Source organism: Artemia franciscana, chromosome 6 (genome assembly GCF_032884065.1).
Source record: "Artemia franciscana chromosome 6, ASM3288406v1, whole genome shotgun sequence".
Classification (NCBI taxonomy): Eukaryota; Metazoa; Arthropoda; class Branchiopoda; order Anostraca; family Artemiidae; genus Artemia; species Artemia franciscana.
The window spans coordinates 22,373,352-22,391,447 of record NC_088868.1 but is presented as its reverse complement, the minus strand read 5'-3'; the positions used below and the strand labels follow the sequence as shown (position 1 = coordinate 22,391,447).

General features: G+C 35.5%; 1 long non-coding RNA gene across 1 annotated transcript in view; it reads left to right on the top strand.

The window, feature by feature from the left end:
- The window catches only part of LOC136028192 (uncharacterized), a 28,328-nt gene extending 10,484 nt beyond the window's left edge, over positions 1-17,844 (top strand). The window contains exons 2-3 of the long non-coding RNA XR_010617757.1: positions 3,698-3,925; positions 17,384-17,844. This is a non-coding gene — a long non-coding RNA (uncharacterized LOC136028192). The remainder of the gene's footprint in view (positions 1-3,697; positions 3,926-17,383) is intronic.
- The last annotated feature ends 252 nt before the right edge of the window (positions 17,845-18,096 follow it).

The following is an 18,096-nucleotide window of genomic DNA, read 5'->3' as shown; positions in this document are numbered from 1 at the left end:
GCACAATGTTAAATAAAAAGATGTTTGGTTTTCTTAGCACTTGTTCTTTTTTATTTATCTTCAATGCACTTTTCTTCCTTTTGCTTTTATATTGGTGGTATGTAATTAGGTAAAACCACTTTTTTTTTAATTTTATTACTTCCCCTTTATAAAATTATACCCTCCCTTCCAACTTACGGCCCGGAATACGTCCGCACATGGAGATTTCCATAGATTGACATATTCTTTAATCCTGTTTAATGCCAACTGAATGGTAAAAACTTGGGTTTCTTTCAGCGTGGTTTTCGTTTTCGCCACAACGTCAAATTCTTCAGATATTTGTTTTTTCTTAGCGCTTGTTCTTTTTGATTTATCTTCAATGTACTTTTATTCATCTTGCTTTTATATTGGTGGGTCAATTTTAGTTCCTCATCTCAGCGGCATCGATTAATAAAAACTTTGAAGAGCAGAATGTATTTTTCAAAACCTCGAGGGGAGGGGGGTAATTTTTTCACTTTTTTATTGAAAATTGAAAAAATCATTTTCAATGAAAATATCCCTAAAAATACAGGGGAAACATGCACCCCGCTTGTTGCCCCCACCCAACGAAACCATTGGTTCTTCTGTTTATTTAGAGTTTAATTTTAAGCATTGGAGTACAGAAAAGGCACTTCAAGTCATCTCGTAGTTCAATAAAGAAGTCCCAAAAACAAACAATAGATAATATCACATTTTGATGGTTAAAATTATTAGTAAAATAGGGAAAATATTTGCTTGATTTATGACTTGTGTAATCATCTTTAAAACTGGATAAACAATCTTAAATACCCCTATTTGAAATTCCGAAGAGAATGTTGTATAATAGCTTCAAAGATACGCTTTTCAAAGGAAGGTTCGTATCAGCCGTTTTAGTATTCAGGTAAGGCTAACCCTTATCAATCATACTAGAGGGTGACACGTCAATTGGGCCTGTCCTATCTAGTTAATTTATTAGGCCTAGGTGGACACAGGTATAATTGCTAGTTATGCCTATGGTATACTACCAATTTTAGGGAGATCGCTATCATTGCAGTGTATATTCGAATAATAGGCCTACTTAACGGTCTATTTTGCAGATAGTACCAAATTGTCAATCCTCTTCACTGGTATTTCTTTTTTTTTGGCCACTTGCCTTGAAACTCAACCAAAATTAACGCAGATGATTATTGTTCAAGAGTTTTGGCAAAGTCCGGTTATTTTTGGACTTAAAATGTTTAATTGCTAAACATTTTTTTTCAAATGCATACTTATATTTTAAATTTAAATTTTTAAATATATTTAGTCCAGCACCCATGATTTTGCGAAATTTATTTTGATTTTTAAAACTGTCCATGAAGATATTATCAAAAACTGAAGGCAGTTGAATATCTTTATTATTATTACCAACTTGACACAAGTTATTTCACTACGTAAATTTCCCCATACAGTTTAAATATAACCTAGGTTCAGTCCAAAGCACTCCGATTTTGTAAAAAAAAAAAATAAATAAATAAAACTGTGAAGCAAAATTAGTTAGATACGGAATAATTAACGCACTTATTTTTTTGCTTTATGCCGATCTAGGGCACTTTTAAACTGATGGGCCCGTTCTGGTCCTCGGACCATACCGAGTGAAATCTTAGCATGACTCCAGGTAAAACAGGTAATTAAGCAAGAGAAAACGGGTTTTAATTTTGAGAAAGCAGTGAATAAAAAATAAAGACAAAACTACATTTTATCTAAAAAAATTAAAATATTCCGAATATTTCGGCCCCACGTCCGAGAAACCTTTCTCAACGGAAAAAATACAAACAACGAAAAATAAAAAGAAATGTTTTTTAAAACATAAAAAACACACGGAAAAAATAAACATTAAATAAACAAGAACAGCTCAGATTATAAACAAAGCTCCCAGCACTGACGGTAATAACTTAAGAAACAGGAGTTAAGATATCATATGGCACGTGTGACGAGGGTGGAAGATCCAAGAGCCAAGAGCTCATAAGGCACGAGCTCTAGCAAAAATCTAAGAATAAATAGATTAATTTAAAAGGAAAATCAGAGGCTTAATGCCGGTCGGGATTTAAAATAAGAGCTCTGAGACACGAGGTCCTTCTAAATACGAAAATTCTTTAAGATCGGATCACCACTCGTAAATAAAAAATACCTCATTTTTTTCTAAGTTTTTCCTCTCCCTACAGCCCCCTCCCCCTCCAGATGGTCGAATTGGGGAAAAAGACTTTTTACAAGTCAATGTGTGCAGGTCCCTGACACGCCTACCAATACCAATAACACGCACCGAACTCGCCGAAGCACTGTACCCCCCCCCTAGCTCCCCCAGAGAGAGTGGATCCAGTCTGGTTACGTCAATCACGTATCTACGAAGTTTACTTATTCTACCCACCAAGTTTCATCCCAATCTCTCCACTATAAGCGTTTTCCAAGATTTCCGGTTTTCCCCTCCCCTCTTACCAGATCTGGTCGGGATTTAAAATAAGAGCTTTGAGACATGAGTTCCTTCTGAACACCAAATTTAAAAATACCTCACGAACGGTCACCCGTTCTTAAGTTAAAAATACCTCAATTTTTCTAATTTTTCCGAATTAAAACCCCCTCCAACTCCCCCAAGGAGCGTGTATTCAGTCTGGTTATGTCAACCACGTTTCTAGGACTTGTGGATATTCTTTCCACCAAGTTTCATCCTGATCTCTCCGCTTTAAGCGTTTTCAAAGATTTCTGGTCCTCCCCCCAACGACACTGGGTTCAGTCAGGATTTAAAATAAGAGATCTGAGGTCCCTCTAACTATGAAATTTCATTAAGATCCGATCACTCGTTCGTAGGTTAAAAATACTTCTTATTTTCTAATTTTCAGAATTAACCCTCCCCCCAACTCCTCCAAAGAGGGCCAATCCGTTCTGGTTATGTCAATCACGTATCTAGGACTTGTGCTTTTTTCCCCACCAATTTTCATCTTGATCCCTTCACTCTAAGCGTTTTCCAAGATTTTAGGTTCTCCCCTCCAACTCCCCCCAATAGCACCGGATCCGGCCGGGATTTAAAATAAGAACTATGAGGCACAATATGCTTCTTTCTAAATATCAAATTTCATTAAGATCCGATCACCCATTCGTAAGTTAAACATACCTCAATTTTTGTAATTTTTCCAAATTAACTCTATATGGCACTTGGTATTTACCAAGTGCCATAAAAAGCAAAGCGAATTTTTATAATGAAACCATGGAATCAGTGTGCTCATTACTAAGAAAGGAGTGAAGGGTAAGATTAAATTTCTTTAACATTGATAGTACTTTTAAAGTCTAGCAGTCATATGTAATACCGTTGCCCTGTCTCAGCTCCAAACTCAGAAAATTAAAGAAAAAGCTCAATCAAAAGCATAAAAATGACCGGCTTGTAGCAGTAGACTATAGCACTTTTGAAAATGGCCGTTTTTAAATCCCTAGATTTTCTAGCTGTTATTCTAACAAGTCGTTTTAGCAATGAGTCCAGTGAGTCACTTATTAAGCACTTATTAAGTCACATCACTTATTGCACTTATTAAGCACTTTTAGATTAAAGTGTAAATTCAGTGAACACTGCTCTTCACTTACTCTAACAAAAAAGATTGCTTTCTCTACCAGTTGTTGCCTTGAAGATATAAAATATAACATATATATTCATCATCGATTATTCCTAACTTAGGTTATACAAGTTGCTTGCTAGGCGTAAAAGTCAATCAGACTAAAAGGATAAAGAAGATTTGGCAAAATCAAGATGTTATGAACTTTGCATATCAGTTGGCATACGAGTTCATCAAGGTCCCATAACGAAAAATTGTCGCTTGTCCTATTTTTGAGGTTTGCACATTACATCTTAGGTTGGTTTCGTTTTCAATTTTCCAGAGAGGTGGTCTTTTGGAAAACTCTTCGAGTAAGTGAAACATCCTCCTCCATCATATAGATATATAAGCTTTTAGCCCTAGAGCACTCGCATTAGAATTCGATCATGCAACGCTTTGCAACTGCTGCAAATGCTTATTATTTGTATGACTAAGATTTTCCTTAGAAGGGTTTCTACTACATTCCAAGCGCCAGCTAGACATTTCTAACGTGACCTCAAAATAGTGTGGTGGAAGAGTGGTTCTTAAAACAGTGTTGTTTTGAAAAATAAAACCTGAAAAAATAGGTTCCATTTCAAAAAACAAATGTCGATAATTTTCATTATTTTTATTTTTCTAAACATCAAATTTCATTGAGATCCGATCACCCGTTCGTAAGTTAAAAACACCTCATTTTTTCTAATTTTTCAGAATTACCCCCCCCCCAACTACCACAAAGAGAGCGGATCCGTTCTGATTATGTCAATCATGTATCTGGGACTTGTGCTTATTTTTCCCATCAAGTTTCATCCCGATCCCTCTACTCTAAGTGTTTTCCAAGATTTTAGGTTTCCCCCCTCCAACTCCCCCCAGTGTCATCAGATCCGGTCGGGAATTAAATAAGAGCTCTGAGACACAATATCATTCCAAACATCAAATTTCATTAAGATCCCATCTCCCGCTCATAAGTTAAAAATACTTCATTTTTTCTATTTTTTCCGAATTAACCGGACCCCCACCCCCCCCCCCCACCCCCCAGATGGTCAAATCGGAAAAACGACTATTTCTAATTTAATCTGGTCCGGTCCCTGATACGCTTGCCAAATTTCATCGTCCTAGCTTACCTGGAAGTGCCTAAAGTAGCAAAACCAGGACCAACAGACAGACCGACAGACAGACCGACAGAATTTGCGATTGCTATATGTCACTTGGTTAATACCAAGTGCCATAAAAACCACCAGATTCAGCGTATCGGAGAACCCTACTGTAAAAGTTTCAAACTCTTATATACAAAAAGTGAAATTTTGCATTTATATATTTAACGTAAAGAGGAAGGTATTGAGGAGGGGGCAACCCTTTCAAATATGGAATAATTACTGTTCATTTTTAGTTTTAAAGTTGCTTCTTACTTTCATTTGGAAAAAATAGTTTTTTTTTAATGTAGTTAAAAGCAATAATTAGCTAGAACACTAGCACACCTTTATAATTTCTTGGGGCGCAGCTAAATGGGAAAGGGAGGAAAGGGGTCCACCAAAGTTCCAAGGTGTCTTCACGCGGTGTTGACGGCTTGGAACTTCGGGCGTCTTAATTTAGCTTATGTGCCCACATTTGTTGGCACAATGAGCGATTTGTTGGTACATTTTATAGCCCCCCCCCCCCAATTTAAAACCCTAGCTTTGCCTTGGGTGAGTTTTGACACTGCAAATCTTTAAAGAAAAAAATGAAGGAAAACAAAATAAAGAAAAAAGGTTTTACCATTTGTCCCTAACTAGGCAAGTGCAATTAGCTGAGTTTAAAGTTATTATACCCTTTCAACAAAACTGTTAAATTCTGATTATTATTACATACCAACTTTGAACCACGTTCAACTGCAATTAACAGATGCAGTAACACAGAAGTTGAATTGCGCATAGGATGTCGTTTACTGTCGGCGCAGAAAAAGCTAATTTAATCTACAGGTAGCAGCAGGGATGTCCCACTGTCCAGACTCAATTAATTCTATAAACGATAACATGATGAGCTGAACAATTTTACACCCGCCTTTGTGTTTTTACCGACGTTCAGAAATCCAGATATAGTTGGTGTATTTAGTACAAAAAGCAGAATCATGAGGTTTGGAGTGTTTCTGCTTAATTTACGGAATACCTGTCAGACATGAAAAAAAAAGGAACAAGATTAAGCTAATTACTATTTACTAAAGAGATATATAGCTCTGAAAGGGTATCGCACAGGTATTCATCTAAAATGAAGACAAATTTTGTACATTTCTCAAGTTTTTTTTTATTTTTGATAACTAAATATGGTTATTGGTTTAACACTATTAGTAACTCCAAATTACAGTTGTTAAAAACAGTTTATTTTTATTAGTTTTGGAAACTCTGAACAGTGGATTTTGCCAACTTTAAAAATTGTAACTGTTAGTTAAATTTAACTTTCAAGGATGAATCTACTGCATTAAATATTTCCAGGAAAGGTTCCAACTCTACAGCCTCATTGCTGGTTGTGATTCTTGAAAGATTTAATGGAGACATGCCACCAAATCGAGCTATATTTTTGTTCAGATCAGAAGTTATTTCTCCCAAATCACATTTCTTCGCAAAATCTTTCTCTGTACATGGGTCAGACTATAGTAAAGCTTGACTGCTATTTTTTCTTTCTTTTAAAGTCACGACCTATGTCAAGATAATCTTGAAACCCGTAGAAGTAAAACATGGGATGAAGTTGGAACAGGAAAACTTTCTGCCCATATCCATTCTTGAAAACTTAATTCAAGAATGAAACCAAGTCATTCTTCCAGGTCATATTCACTCCAGTCCAAGGGGGCTGGCAGAAAATTTTTCAGGGGGGCCAGACACCAAAATAGCAGTGGGGGTTGGATGACAGTTCAGGTGGTTTAGGGCACCAAACTATGACTTTATCTCGAAGAGGATGAATTTGAAATTAATTTAAATTCTGAGAAGCTAGTTGATTTGAAAGTATCAATAACATATTTTAAGCTTCCGAGTTGCATTAGAACTAATGCCAAACGGTGGTAGTACTGGCTTGAACCAAGCTGGTTCGCTTTATTTGCAATGAAATTGGGCTGTGCCTGGTGGTTTTAATTGTGTATCATCTATAAAGAGAGGGGATAAGTCATTGTATAGGTGGGGGTAGGGTAGATTCCTGCATAAATACATTTTAATGGACAAACTTCTTCCTCTTCCTGAAACTTCAGATAAATGTTGAAAGAGGTAGGGGGAGTAGGTGTTAATTAAAATGTTTCTCTATACAGCTATAATGTTACATTCCCATATATAAATCCACATAGGTGGAAAAGGCAAGGCAGGTCATCTTCAGCCCCGCCAGGAAATTTTTTTGGGCGGCAAATACTGCTAGGCAGTTAGTTTTCAGCAATTTTAAATGGTAATATTTTTCTTTTTCTATTTATATGAAGTTATTTAATGTATTTAAGCGAATGAATGTAATGTATTTATCGGTAGGAAAAATTCTATTGAAGAGGTTGCTATGGCTTCAGTTATGTAGAAGATCAAAAGTCTCACAGATTTTCCATCCATACAAACAATAATACTCCTTTTGATCCAACCGAAATTCTTAAGTAATATTAATAAGGACTTTTTACCAAAATTACTATTCAGCACCTTTTTTTTAATTATATTCAAATTTGATCCAGAATTTAAATTGCAAATTTAAACGTATGACGGTACTATTGAATGTGCAAATATTGATTTACGCATTATTGCGTAATTGCTGATTTATCCGAATTGAAATTGCAAATTTAAACGTAGGATGAGACTAATCAACCTATTATTACTGATTTACACATTTTAAAAGCAATTAACCAGGGATTTAAGGGACCAGTGCCTCAAATTATATCTTGGCTAGGCCTGGGTACGATTTGAAAAAAAAAACAGAAATTAAATAAAAAAAGAGCTTTTCAACTGAAAGCAAGGGAAACATTTAGAACCTATTTGAACAGAATATAATTTGTATGAAAGGGCTGTCTGCTCCTTAGCTCCCTACTTTTTACTGTGGAGTTTGGCATTTTAAGATTTTTCAAAGCACTAAACAAACTTTTGTTTTATTGAACAAAGGATTGAGAAGGGGACAGCCCCCTTATATACAGAGTAATTTATATTTATTTTAAGTTTCAAACTAGCTCCTTACTTTAGTTGAAAAACTTTTCTATTTGTTTAATTACATTTCATGAAGCTGTAAAGTTCTAAGAATTCAGTACTTTTGGTAGCGCAGAAAAAACAGTCAATACTTCAATGATTTCTGTTTGGATTTTGATGGATAATCAAACAATTTGTGGTAACAAACTGTAAGTAAGGAGCGGCCCGGCTCAATAGCAACCGATACTAAAAAACGGATTTTGACACCAATAGATATATCAAAAGAATTGGCTTATTACGCTTATTCCAAATATATTAGTTTCGTTAACTTTAGTCTTACCTATCAAAAGCTACGAGCCTGATAAAAATTATCTGATTTTCAAGAAAAGGGGAAGAGGCCACCTAGAAGTCATAGAATTTCAATGAAAAACACATAATCAGATTCAGCGTATCAAAGAACCCTAATTTAGAGGCTTCAAGTAAGTATCTGCAAGAATGTGGAATTTTGTAATTTTTCAAAGTGACATCTAGATAAATACAATCCCTTTGGAAAAAAATAAATGATAATAAAACACAAAAACGTGTTTGTTCAGGGGGAAAATACAACAATTCCCAACATTCCTTTCAGGGGAAGCATTTCTGATTCTAATGGCTTCGTATATCAGCTCATGGGTACTCTCGCAATGCAAGCAAAAGTTGACGGCATATTATTAACGAAATCGCTCCTTATTAAGTTGTTTTCCTTGTGTTTTTTATAATTATACGAACTTTCTCGTGTACTAATTGCTAACAAACATAGGATCACCATAAAAAGCTGATTCTTTGGTTGAATGTGATCAAAAGTTAGGCTCTTATACTTTCTATATTGACAAGGATCGTTATTTACTTACCTAGCACTACTATGAAAAATTTGACATTTTTGTTGCTTCAACCAAATCATACAAAATTTTTTTGTGAAAAGCCTGAAAGGGGTCACTCAGTAACAAATTAAAACTTTTATTTTTCGTATGAATGGTCAAAATCTATTGACAGACAGCCAACAATGTGGCAACACAAATTTTTCCCATGGTTTTTCTGTATTCTGCTCTCTTTCCTTTGGTTTCTTCATAATTATTTTATAGTCCCAAAAATGTTAGGGGTATAAACCACCCCCCCACCGGTGCCCATGACCCAGCCCCCAAAATATGCCAAGACAATTTTCGCAAATGAGAATCAAAATCATTGAAGCAAGACCAAACGAACAGCAGGTCGTCCCAGAATGGGGTGGGAAAATATTGTAAAGAAATATTCAAGGGAAATTGAAATTACTTGGGAGGCTGTAAAGAGGAATGCTTTAAATAGGTTAAGTTGGAGGAGGAGTGTGAGTAGCCAGTTTCGCCTCAGGTTGCTTGGTACTACAGTGAATCGTTAATGGTAGTAGTATTTTGTCTAACTGGAATACGTCCAATAAGCTACAAGCAAAACTATTATGAGAATGGTATAAAACTGAACACAAGTAATTACTGTTATAGCAGTCCCTGTAACGTAGTAAAAGAATGGTATAGCGGTTGTAGTATTGCAGAAATTTAGACATTGAAATTCAGGAAAAAGCATATTGGAAAAAAAAGTGAGTCCATACATTTCCAACTCAGAAATGAAATTCCGTCATCCCTATGAAATGTTTATAAAGCAAAATCTGCTTATCCTGAAAAGGGGTAAACTTTCCCTGGCCCACTCCTCAAAAAGGATTCAAACCTGAATTAATCTTAAAAATTTAATTTTTTGTGTTTTAAATCATTTTTAGGCCTCGAAGTGGAAAGCTGTTAAAATTTTATTTAGCATTGGTATCTGGATAAAATGTGTATGTAGAAGGGGAGTAGAGGGGAGGTCAAACCCTTCTTCTATCCAAAACCTTGAGACTTTTACCATGTGTCACATAACTTCATTTATGTTTCTAAAACTTACCAATCCCAAAACATACCCACAAATGTAATCCTCCACCTCAATTAATTCTTGTGATATTTGAACATAAATGTTTCTTTTCACGTAATTCATACACAAAAAAAAGTTGACGTGGAACTATACCGATCACATTTCTTAAATAAAAAATTCCGACTTCTATGAAATAAAAATATAAAAAAGTGAGTTTGACAAGTAGGGGTGCCACTATGGCATAAAACAAGTAACTTCATAAATGGATTGAGGTGGAAATTAAAGCGTTCAACAATTATATTTGAATTTTACATAAAATGGATCCAATCAACAATTACTCTTACAAAATACGGCCACTGACTTTAGTGAAAATGACAGCCAAAGTAGTCTAAACGGTTTCAGAAAAGTGATCACATATTTGTTGACTTAGTGCCTTATTGTATATTCGCTTGCTATTGTAGTCCCCTGGTCTTAGTCTGCTATAATCTTGATTTGTATTACTCTTATCCAAAGGAATGTAGGCTATAAATCATTCAAAATCATTGGGTTATTGTGCATAGTCAAACCCACAGAACGACATAACGAGACAGTTCTCCCTTCTAGTTCTGATTTTGGTCGTGTCTTTTTTAAGTAAATGTAATTTGCGGCCGGCACTCAGCCAATCATGTCAATGTAAGTGATAGCACCTGTAATGGGTATGCGAGAAGTTTAAATTTCCCTTGTTTTAGTTTTTGCAACTCTGTTTATCTTGGTGTTTTTACAGCGTGTTACCAACACCGACCTTTAAGCTTATCAACATATAAAATCATCCATGTCAAATCTGAGATGGCACTATTAATTTTATTTGATATCACTTAAAGGCTGCTGAGACTTTCTATTTAGAAGAGAGTTAAAAGATGAATTTCTTAGTAGAAGTTGCGGCAATAGGCATATCCGATATGTATATTCTTTCTGTCTTTTACTGTGCTTCTTCTCTAAATTTTCTGTATATGTTAAACTTTTGTTTAATGGAAACTACGGACAGGTCTAATAGGAAAACACGGCAAGTAATAAGGTAAATTCTGTCTTTATGATCATCTCCATGTTTGTTTTGCTGCCAGGCATCAAACCCCTCCATTCGTAAGATCAGCAAGCTTTACCATTCTTGTCATCAAGTCACTCTCCTTGATAGGGGTATAATCTTCTGATTAGAGGATTATGCCTCTTCTCCAACCTCTATATCAAAGTGTTTGGAACCACTTGAAAGCGCCAACTACTTTCCAACAAATCCCCAAGTTTGCCTGAAATTTGGTGCACAGCCGGCTACATAAAAGGGGACTTAGCTAAAAATTTTAGACCGTTAACTTTTGTCGTCCAAGGCTAGCAGACTCCAAAGTGTCATAGCTTGAGGATTTTTCCTTTACCAAGGAGAGTGATTTGTTAGCAGAATCGTAAGGTTTGCTGATATTCGGATGCTAATTGTTTTTAATAAGCATTTGTGGGCAAGAATTTTTATCTCTATCATGGAGAGAGGGAAGTCATAGAACACAATCATGCATAGGAACAAGGGTTTACAGACTGGAAATGATGGGTCTACTTTATGTTAATTTCCAATATATTTACGGTACGAAATTTGTCTTCATCCACGAATGCGTAAACGTTGTATTTTCAGAAATAGCAATAAAGAAAGATTGGGTTAAGTTTTGTTCTAAACAAAGTAACAGATAAAGAATGAAGTTGGTTTCAAGCAGACTCAGCGGATTTTGAGACTGTCTTTAAAGGAAATAACGTTTCACATGGTATAAATCTTTTATGGGGCCAAATGCGACGATTATTGCTTGTCCTTCAGCCACACTCTACAATTTGAGAGCTGAGATGAAGTCCTAAAATTAATTGATAGGAAATTTTCATTTCTTGTGTCCTATTTAAGTGAATATATTATAGTCAAACACAATAGCCCATTTTTTACTAACAATTGCTGCAGTAAAATGGCTATGGGACTCTCCTTTCGAATAGGAGCATCAGAGTTCGAGTTGCTTGGTGGTAACGATTATCAAACAGTTCGTGGTAACGAACTGTAGTAAGGAGCGACCTGGCTCAATAGTAACCGAAACTCCAAAAAATGGTGTAAATAGTTACACCAAAAGAATCGTATTTTTACGCTGATTCTAAATATATAAGTTCCATCAAGTTTAGTTTTACCCATCAAGAGTTATGAGCCTGAGGGTTTTTTATTGCTTTGAAAAGTAGAGTTGTGAGAAGGAGTCAAACCTTAACGTAAAGAGCGAGGCGTTGAGAAGGGGACGACCCCTTTCATATACGGAATAATTTCTGTTCGTTTTAAGTTTTAATGTCGCTCCTTACTTGCAGTTAAAAAAATTGTTTTTTTTATTGAATTACATCCTTAAAGTGTTAAAAGTCATTAAACATGGTGAACTAGATATAGAAATCGCCATAAATTTTCAGACCATTCTAAGGTGGACATTACTCTTAATCAAAAGATTTAAATCAAAAGCTGTCAAAAAAACTCTTAGAAATTAACTTTTTTTTGCTTATCATATACCTGTACTTTTTAATCAGATAGAATGAGAATAAAAAAAGGCAGTAAATAAGACGATTTCTATGTCTAGGCTGCCTTATTTATTGAAACTATTTTCCTAAAATTGTTTTATCAATCTTCTATATTGCCAAATTTTAGCCTTTTGAGTTTAGTATCCAACTGATTTAGGATTCAACTGATGGGAAATTTCTCTCAAATTCTCATTTTCGTCTATCTATTGACAAAAGAACGAAGTCACGGAATCAACGGAATACCTACAGAAAAATGGAATCCCATTGAAAATATCATATTCACCCTTTCCCTATAACATTTCCCCTAAATCACCAGATAATAGTGCTACAAATTCTAATTTTCATTTCGATGTCAACGGGTCGTCATACCGAAATTTGATATAATTTGACCTCTGAATTTTTCGTTTGGCATTGGTAATTTTTATTATAGGGATTTTGGACAAAACTCTTACAAAAAAAAGAAAAGTTTTGAGAGCCTTATTAGCTAGCAAAAGAGAAAAATTCCAAATCAGACGAAATTCCAATCTTTTCAAACAGTTCGTGGTAACGAACTGTAGTAAGGAGCGACCCGGCTCAATAGTAACCAAAACTCTAAAAAATGGAATTTTGATACCAATTGCTACATCAAAAGAATTGCATTTTAATGCTGATTTTAAATATATAAGTATATAAGAAATGTATAAGAACTTTAACGAAAATCACACCATCAGATTCAGCGTATCAGAGAAACCTACTGTAGAAGTTTCAAGCTCCTATCTACAAAAATGTGGAATTTTGTATTTTTTTGCCAGAAGGCAGATCACGGATGCGTGTTTATTTGTTTGTTTGTTTTTTGCTGTTGTTTTCCCCAGGGGTGATCGTATCGACCCAGTTGTCCTAGAATGTTACAAGAGGGCTCATTCTAACGGAAACGAAAAGTTCTAGTGCCCTTTTTAAGTGACCAAAATAATTGTAGGGCACCTAGGCCCCCTCCCAAGCTAATTATTTTCCCAAAGTCAACGGATCAAAATTCTGAGATAGCCATTTTATTCAGCGTAGTCGAAAAACCTTATAACTATGTCATTGGGGACGACTTACTCCCCCACAGTCCCCGTGGGAGGGGCAACAAGTTACAAACTTTGACCAGTGCTTACATATAGTAATGGGTTATTGGGAAGTGTACAGGCGTTTTCAGGAGGATCTTTTGGTTGGGGGAGGGGGATATGCTGGAGGAACTTTCCATCGAGAATTTGTAATGGGGGAAGAAAATTTCCATGAAGGGAGCGCAGGATTTACTAGCATTATTTAAAAAAACAATGAAAAAATAAATATGAAAAAGTTTTTTTCAGCTGGAAGTAAGGAACAGCATTAAAACTTCAAACAAACAGAAATTATTACCCATATGAGGGGCTCACCTCCTCCTAATACCTCGCTTTTTACGCTAAAGTATTTTTAGTAATTTCAACTATTTATTCTACGGCTTTTGTGATTCAGGGGTCATTCTTAATGAATTGGGACAAAATTTAAGCTTTAGTGTAAAGAGCGAGGTACTGACGAGGTGGCGAACCCCCTCATATATGTAATAAAAACATGAGAATACAAAAGTTCTTTACGTAATCTAATTTATAAGTTACGTAAATCTTTTACTAATAAAAAGATTCGTATAAAATTAGAAGTTCTAGTTGCCTTTTTAACTAACCCAAAAACCGTAGGGCAGCTAGGCTTCCTCCCCCACTCTTTTTTCTCAAAATCATTTGATCAAAATTATGAGAAAGCCATTTAGCCAAAAAAAAATATATATGTAAATTTCGTTTTAATTATTCCTCTGCGGAGAGCCAAAATCAAAACATGCATTGATTCATAAACGTTCAGAAATTAAATAAAAAAACAAGTTTTTTTAACTGAAAGTAAGGAGCAACATTAAAACTTAAAACGAACAGAAATTACTTCGTATATGAAAGAGGCTGCTTCCTCATCAACGCCCCGCTCTTTACGCTAAAGTTTTTTACTGTTTTCAAAAGAAGAATTGAGAGAAAGAGTCAAAATTTAGCGTAAAGAGCGGGGCGTTGATGAGGAAGCAGCCTCTTTCATATACGAAGTAATTTCTGTTCGTTTTAAGTTTAATATAAATACAACACGTTTCTTCCTTTGTGCAACGAAAACTTGTGAATATATAGACATATATATATATATATATATATATATATATATATATATATATATATATATATATATATATATATATATATATATATATATATATATATATATATATATATATATATATATATATATATATATATATATACAAAAGTACAATTTCAAAAATACGACGCTTCAAAAAATATGTTCTAAATCATTAAAACATGCTAGCGGCAGCCCCATCACTGGTGGTCGGCCGGAAGGACAAAGACCGTGCTCCACCCCTCCCCCCAGGACGTGAGGCCGTAAGCCCCCTCCCAAGTTTTTGGGAGTTTTTAAAGAAGTTTACTTACACCAAGACTTTCCCTATGACGAACACACTCGTCTTGGTTGGACGTTAAGTAGTGCCCAAGGGGGAACGTACTTACACCATCTCTACAAACATATACCTTCTCAGAAAGGGTACTCGTTACAATATTTTCAGCATCTAACAGTATAATTTATATATTTTACCGAGCAAATTGTCTACAGCTTCGCTCGTGGAATTGTATTGTCAACAATACAATTCCTATAAACGAAAGATAAGTCTGCAAACCAAGATTAGAATATTGGAAGCAACAGTGATGACAGTGGTCAAATATGGTTCTGAAGCATGGGCGCTCCGAAAAGCAGATGAAAATTTACTAGATATTTTCCAGAGAAATTGCCTACGGATTGTTCTGGATACCCGGCTGACTGAAAAATGTGGTTCAATCCCGCTTTCTAGGGCTATAATGAAAGAAAGGTTGAGATGACTAGGCCACTTTCTACGGATGAAGGATGACAGATTACCGAAGATTGTCCTTTTTGGCCAACCGTCTTGGGCTACACGGAAAGCAGGTCGTCCTTGTCTGGGTTGGGAGGATGTCATAAATAAAGATTTGAAGGAAATGGGAACTTTCTGGGAGGGTGTAAAGAGGGAGGCTTTAAATGGATTTGGTTGGAGGAGGAGCGTGTGTAGCTGTGTTGGCCTCAGGCGGCTTGGTGCTGCAGTGAGTTATTAGCAGTAGTGGTAGTAGTAGTAGTAGTCTATGTTAAGATTCTTTTCCACAATGTGCGTGGGCACTCCCTTGCAACGTTTTCTGATTTCTTCGGTGTGTGTCAGTATAATGTACACCTTTGGACTGACTCTAGGTGGGCGTGCCTTTCTAAAAGCTAACAAACAAGTATATAGACATACTTACTCCCGCCGTTTACCTGTGCCATTTAACCAAACACTTGGAAAACTATAGGTTCTATGACTATCTTAGTTCTATGACTATCTACCTTAGTTCCTCTGCCCTAGAAATGACGCATGGGTCGATGATAGACAGACTTAACTATCAAACAGTTCGTGGTAACGAACTGTAGTAAGGAGCGACCCGGCTCAATAGTAACAGAAACTCTAAAAAACGGAATTTTGATATCAATAGTTACATCAAAAGAATCGTATTTTCATGCTCATTTTAAATATATAAGTTTAATTTTACCCATTAAAAATTGCGAGCCTGAGAAAATGTTCATTATTTTAGAAAATAGGGGGAAGCACTCCCTAAAAGTCATAGAATCTTAACGAAAATCACACCATTAGATTCAGATTATCAGGTAACCCTACTGTAGAAGTTTTAAGCTCCTATCTATAAAAATGTGGAATTTTGTATTTTTGTCAGAAGACAGATCACGGATTTGTGTTTATTTTATTTTTATTTTATTTTTTCAGGGGTAATCTTATCGACCCAGTAGTCCTAGAATGTCGCGAGAGGGATCATTCTAACGAAAATTAAAAATTCTATTACACTTTTTAAGTGACCAAAAAATTGGAGGGTACCTAGGCCACCCCAACGCTCATTTTTTCCCCTATTTTACCGGATCAAAATTTTGAGATAGTCGTTTTGTCCAGCATAGTCGAAAAACCGTGTCTTTGGGGACGACTTAATACCCCACAGTCCCCGGGAGAGGGGCTGCGAGTTACAAACTTTGACCATTGTTTAAATATAGTAACGGTTATTGGAAAGTGCACAGACGTTTTCAGGGAGACTTTTTTGCGTCGGGGGGAGGTTTTTTGGTCGGTGGCATCGGAAGATCTTTCTATAGAGGAATCTATCACGAGGGAAGAGAATTGTCATGAAGGGGGCGCAGGATTTTCTAGCATTATTTAAAACAACAATGAGAAAATAAATTAAAAAAAAAGTTTTTTCAACTGAAGGTAAGAAGCAGCATTAAAACATAAAATAAACAGAAATTACTACGTATATAAGGGTGTTCGTCTCCTCCTCAATACCTCGCTCTTTACCTTAAAGTATTTTTAGTAATTTAAATTGTTTATTCTACGGCCTTTGTGATTCAGGGGTCATTTTTAAAGAATTGGGACGAAATTCCAGCTTTAGTGTAAAGAGTGAGATATTGACGAGGGGGGCAACCCCCCCCCCCCCATATACGTAATAAAAATATACAAATATAGAAGTTCGTTACGTAAGTTAATTAGCAAGTTACGTATATTTATTACTAATAAAAACGTTCGTAAGAAAAATAAAGTTTTAGTTGCATTTTTAAGTAACCAGAAATTGGAGAGCAACTAGGCCTCCTCCCCTACCCCTTTTCTTTATCAAAATCGTCAGATCAAAACTATGAGAAAGCCATTTAGCCAAAACAAAATTAACAGATTTTATTTTTAATATTATGTTTTGTTATTTACGTAAGGCACTGGAAATAACAATTTTCTTCCACATGAGCCCTTAAACAGCTCTGTATGATCTTCAAGCTTCCAAGCACCAGCAATGGAGAAGAAGAAGAAAAGAAGAGAAAACATCAGTGCCATCTGTGCAAAAAAAAACATCAGTGCAAAAACGTAATTTTCCATCTTTTTCTAGCAAGGGGACTGCCAGTGTCCTCTATAGGGTTTTCGGCCACAGTAATTCCAACGGTGTGCGTTTTGCTTGGATCCAACATCATTTGTATGTGTTTCAAGCTATGAAATTCCCATAAATTTCTCCCTCAGCTATTATAATACAGGAATAGCTCTGCTGGATCTTGTTGTGGATAAAAGTAATAATTATTTAGCCCATTTTGCTTTTCTAGGTTCACTTCCATCGTCTCTGCAGTAGTTTTTCTCACGATCAGGCTCAAATAGGTACTCTTCTTCTTTACGTTGTTTTTCTCGCAGATTTACTTTACCTAAAAGATCATTAACATCAGCTGAGAGATCTTCTGTTTAACAATCCATTCCTACTATGGGGCTCCATCCCTTCTGATGTCCCTCTATCTCTCTCTGCAAAGGCGATTTCTGGACATGTCTTTCTGAACAGTGTAGTACGCCTAATGTTTCTCCATATTTTTTTTATTCTTATTATTAATTAGAATTCTATTCCAATTTATTTGTATCGCTTCTCTTATTTTAAAATGACTTTCAGAAACTGTCTTATCTGTTACAAGTCCTTTTCTTATTCCAGTGTTTTATTATTACATGTATTTTAGTGTTTTATAAAAGTTTAGTGTTTGTTATTGTATTGTGTGGCCCACTACACACCAAGCTTCTTAAGTAACCGTCTTAAGTTTGTAATCTTTTTGTATTAATAAATGATTGATGATTAATTGATGAAATCACATTTTACTATTAAGAATAATCGAGAAAATAGTTACCATTCCTAGATCAGGTACAAAGCCAGATTTTTCTCATGTGCCAGTTTTATTAAACGAGTTTTTATGTCACTTGGTATCTACCAAGTGACATACAGCGATAGCAAATTCTGTCGGTCTGTCTGTCTGTCAGTCTCAGTTTTGCTAGTTTAGGC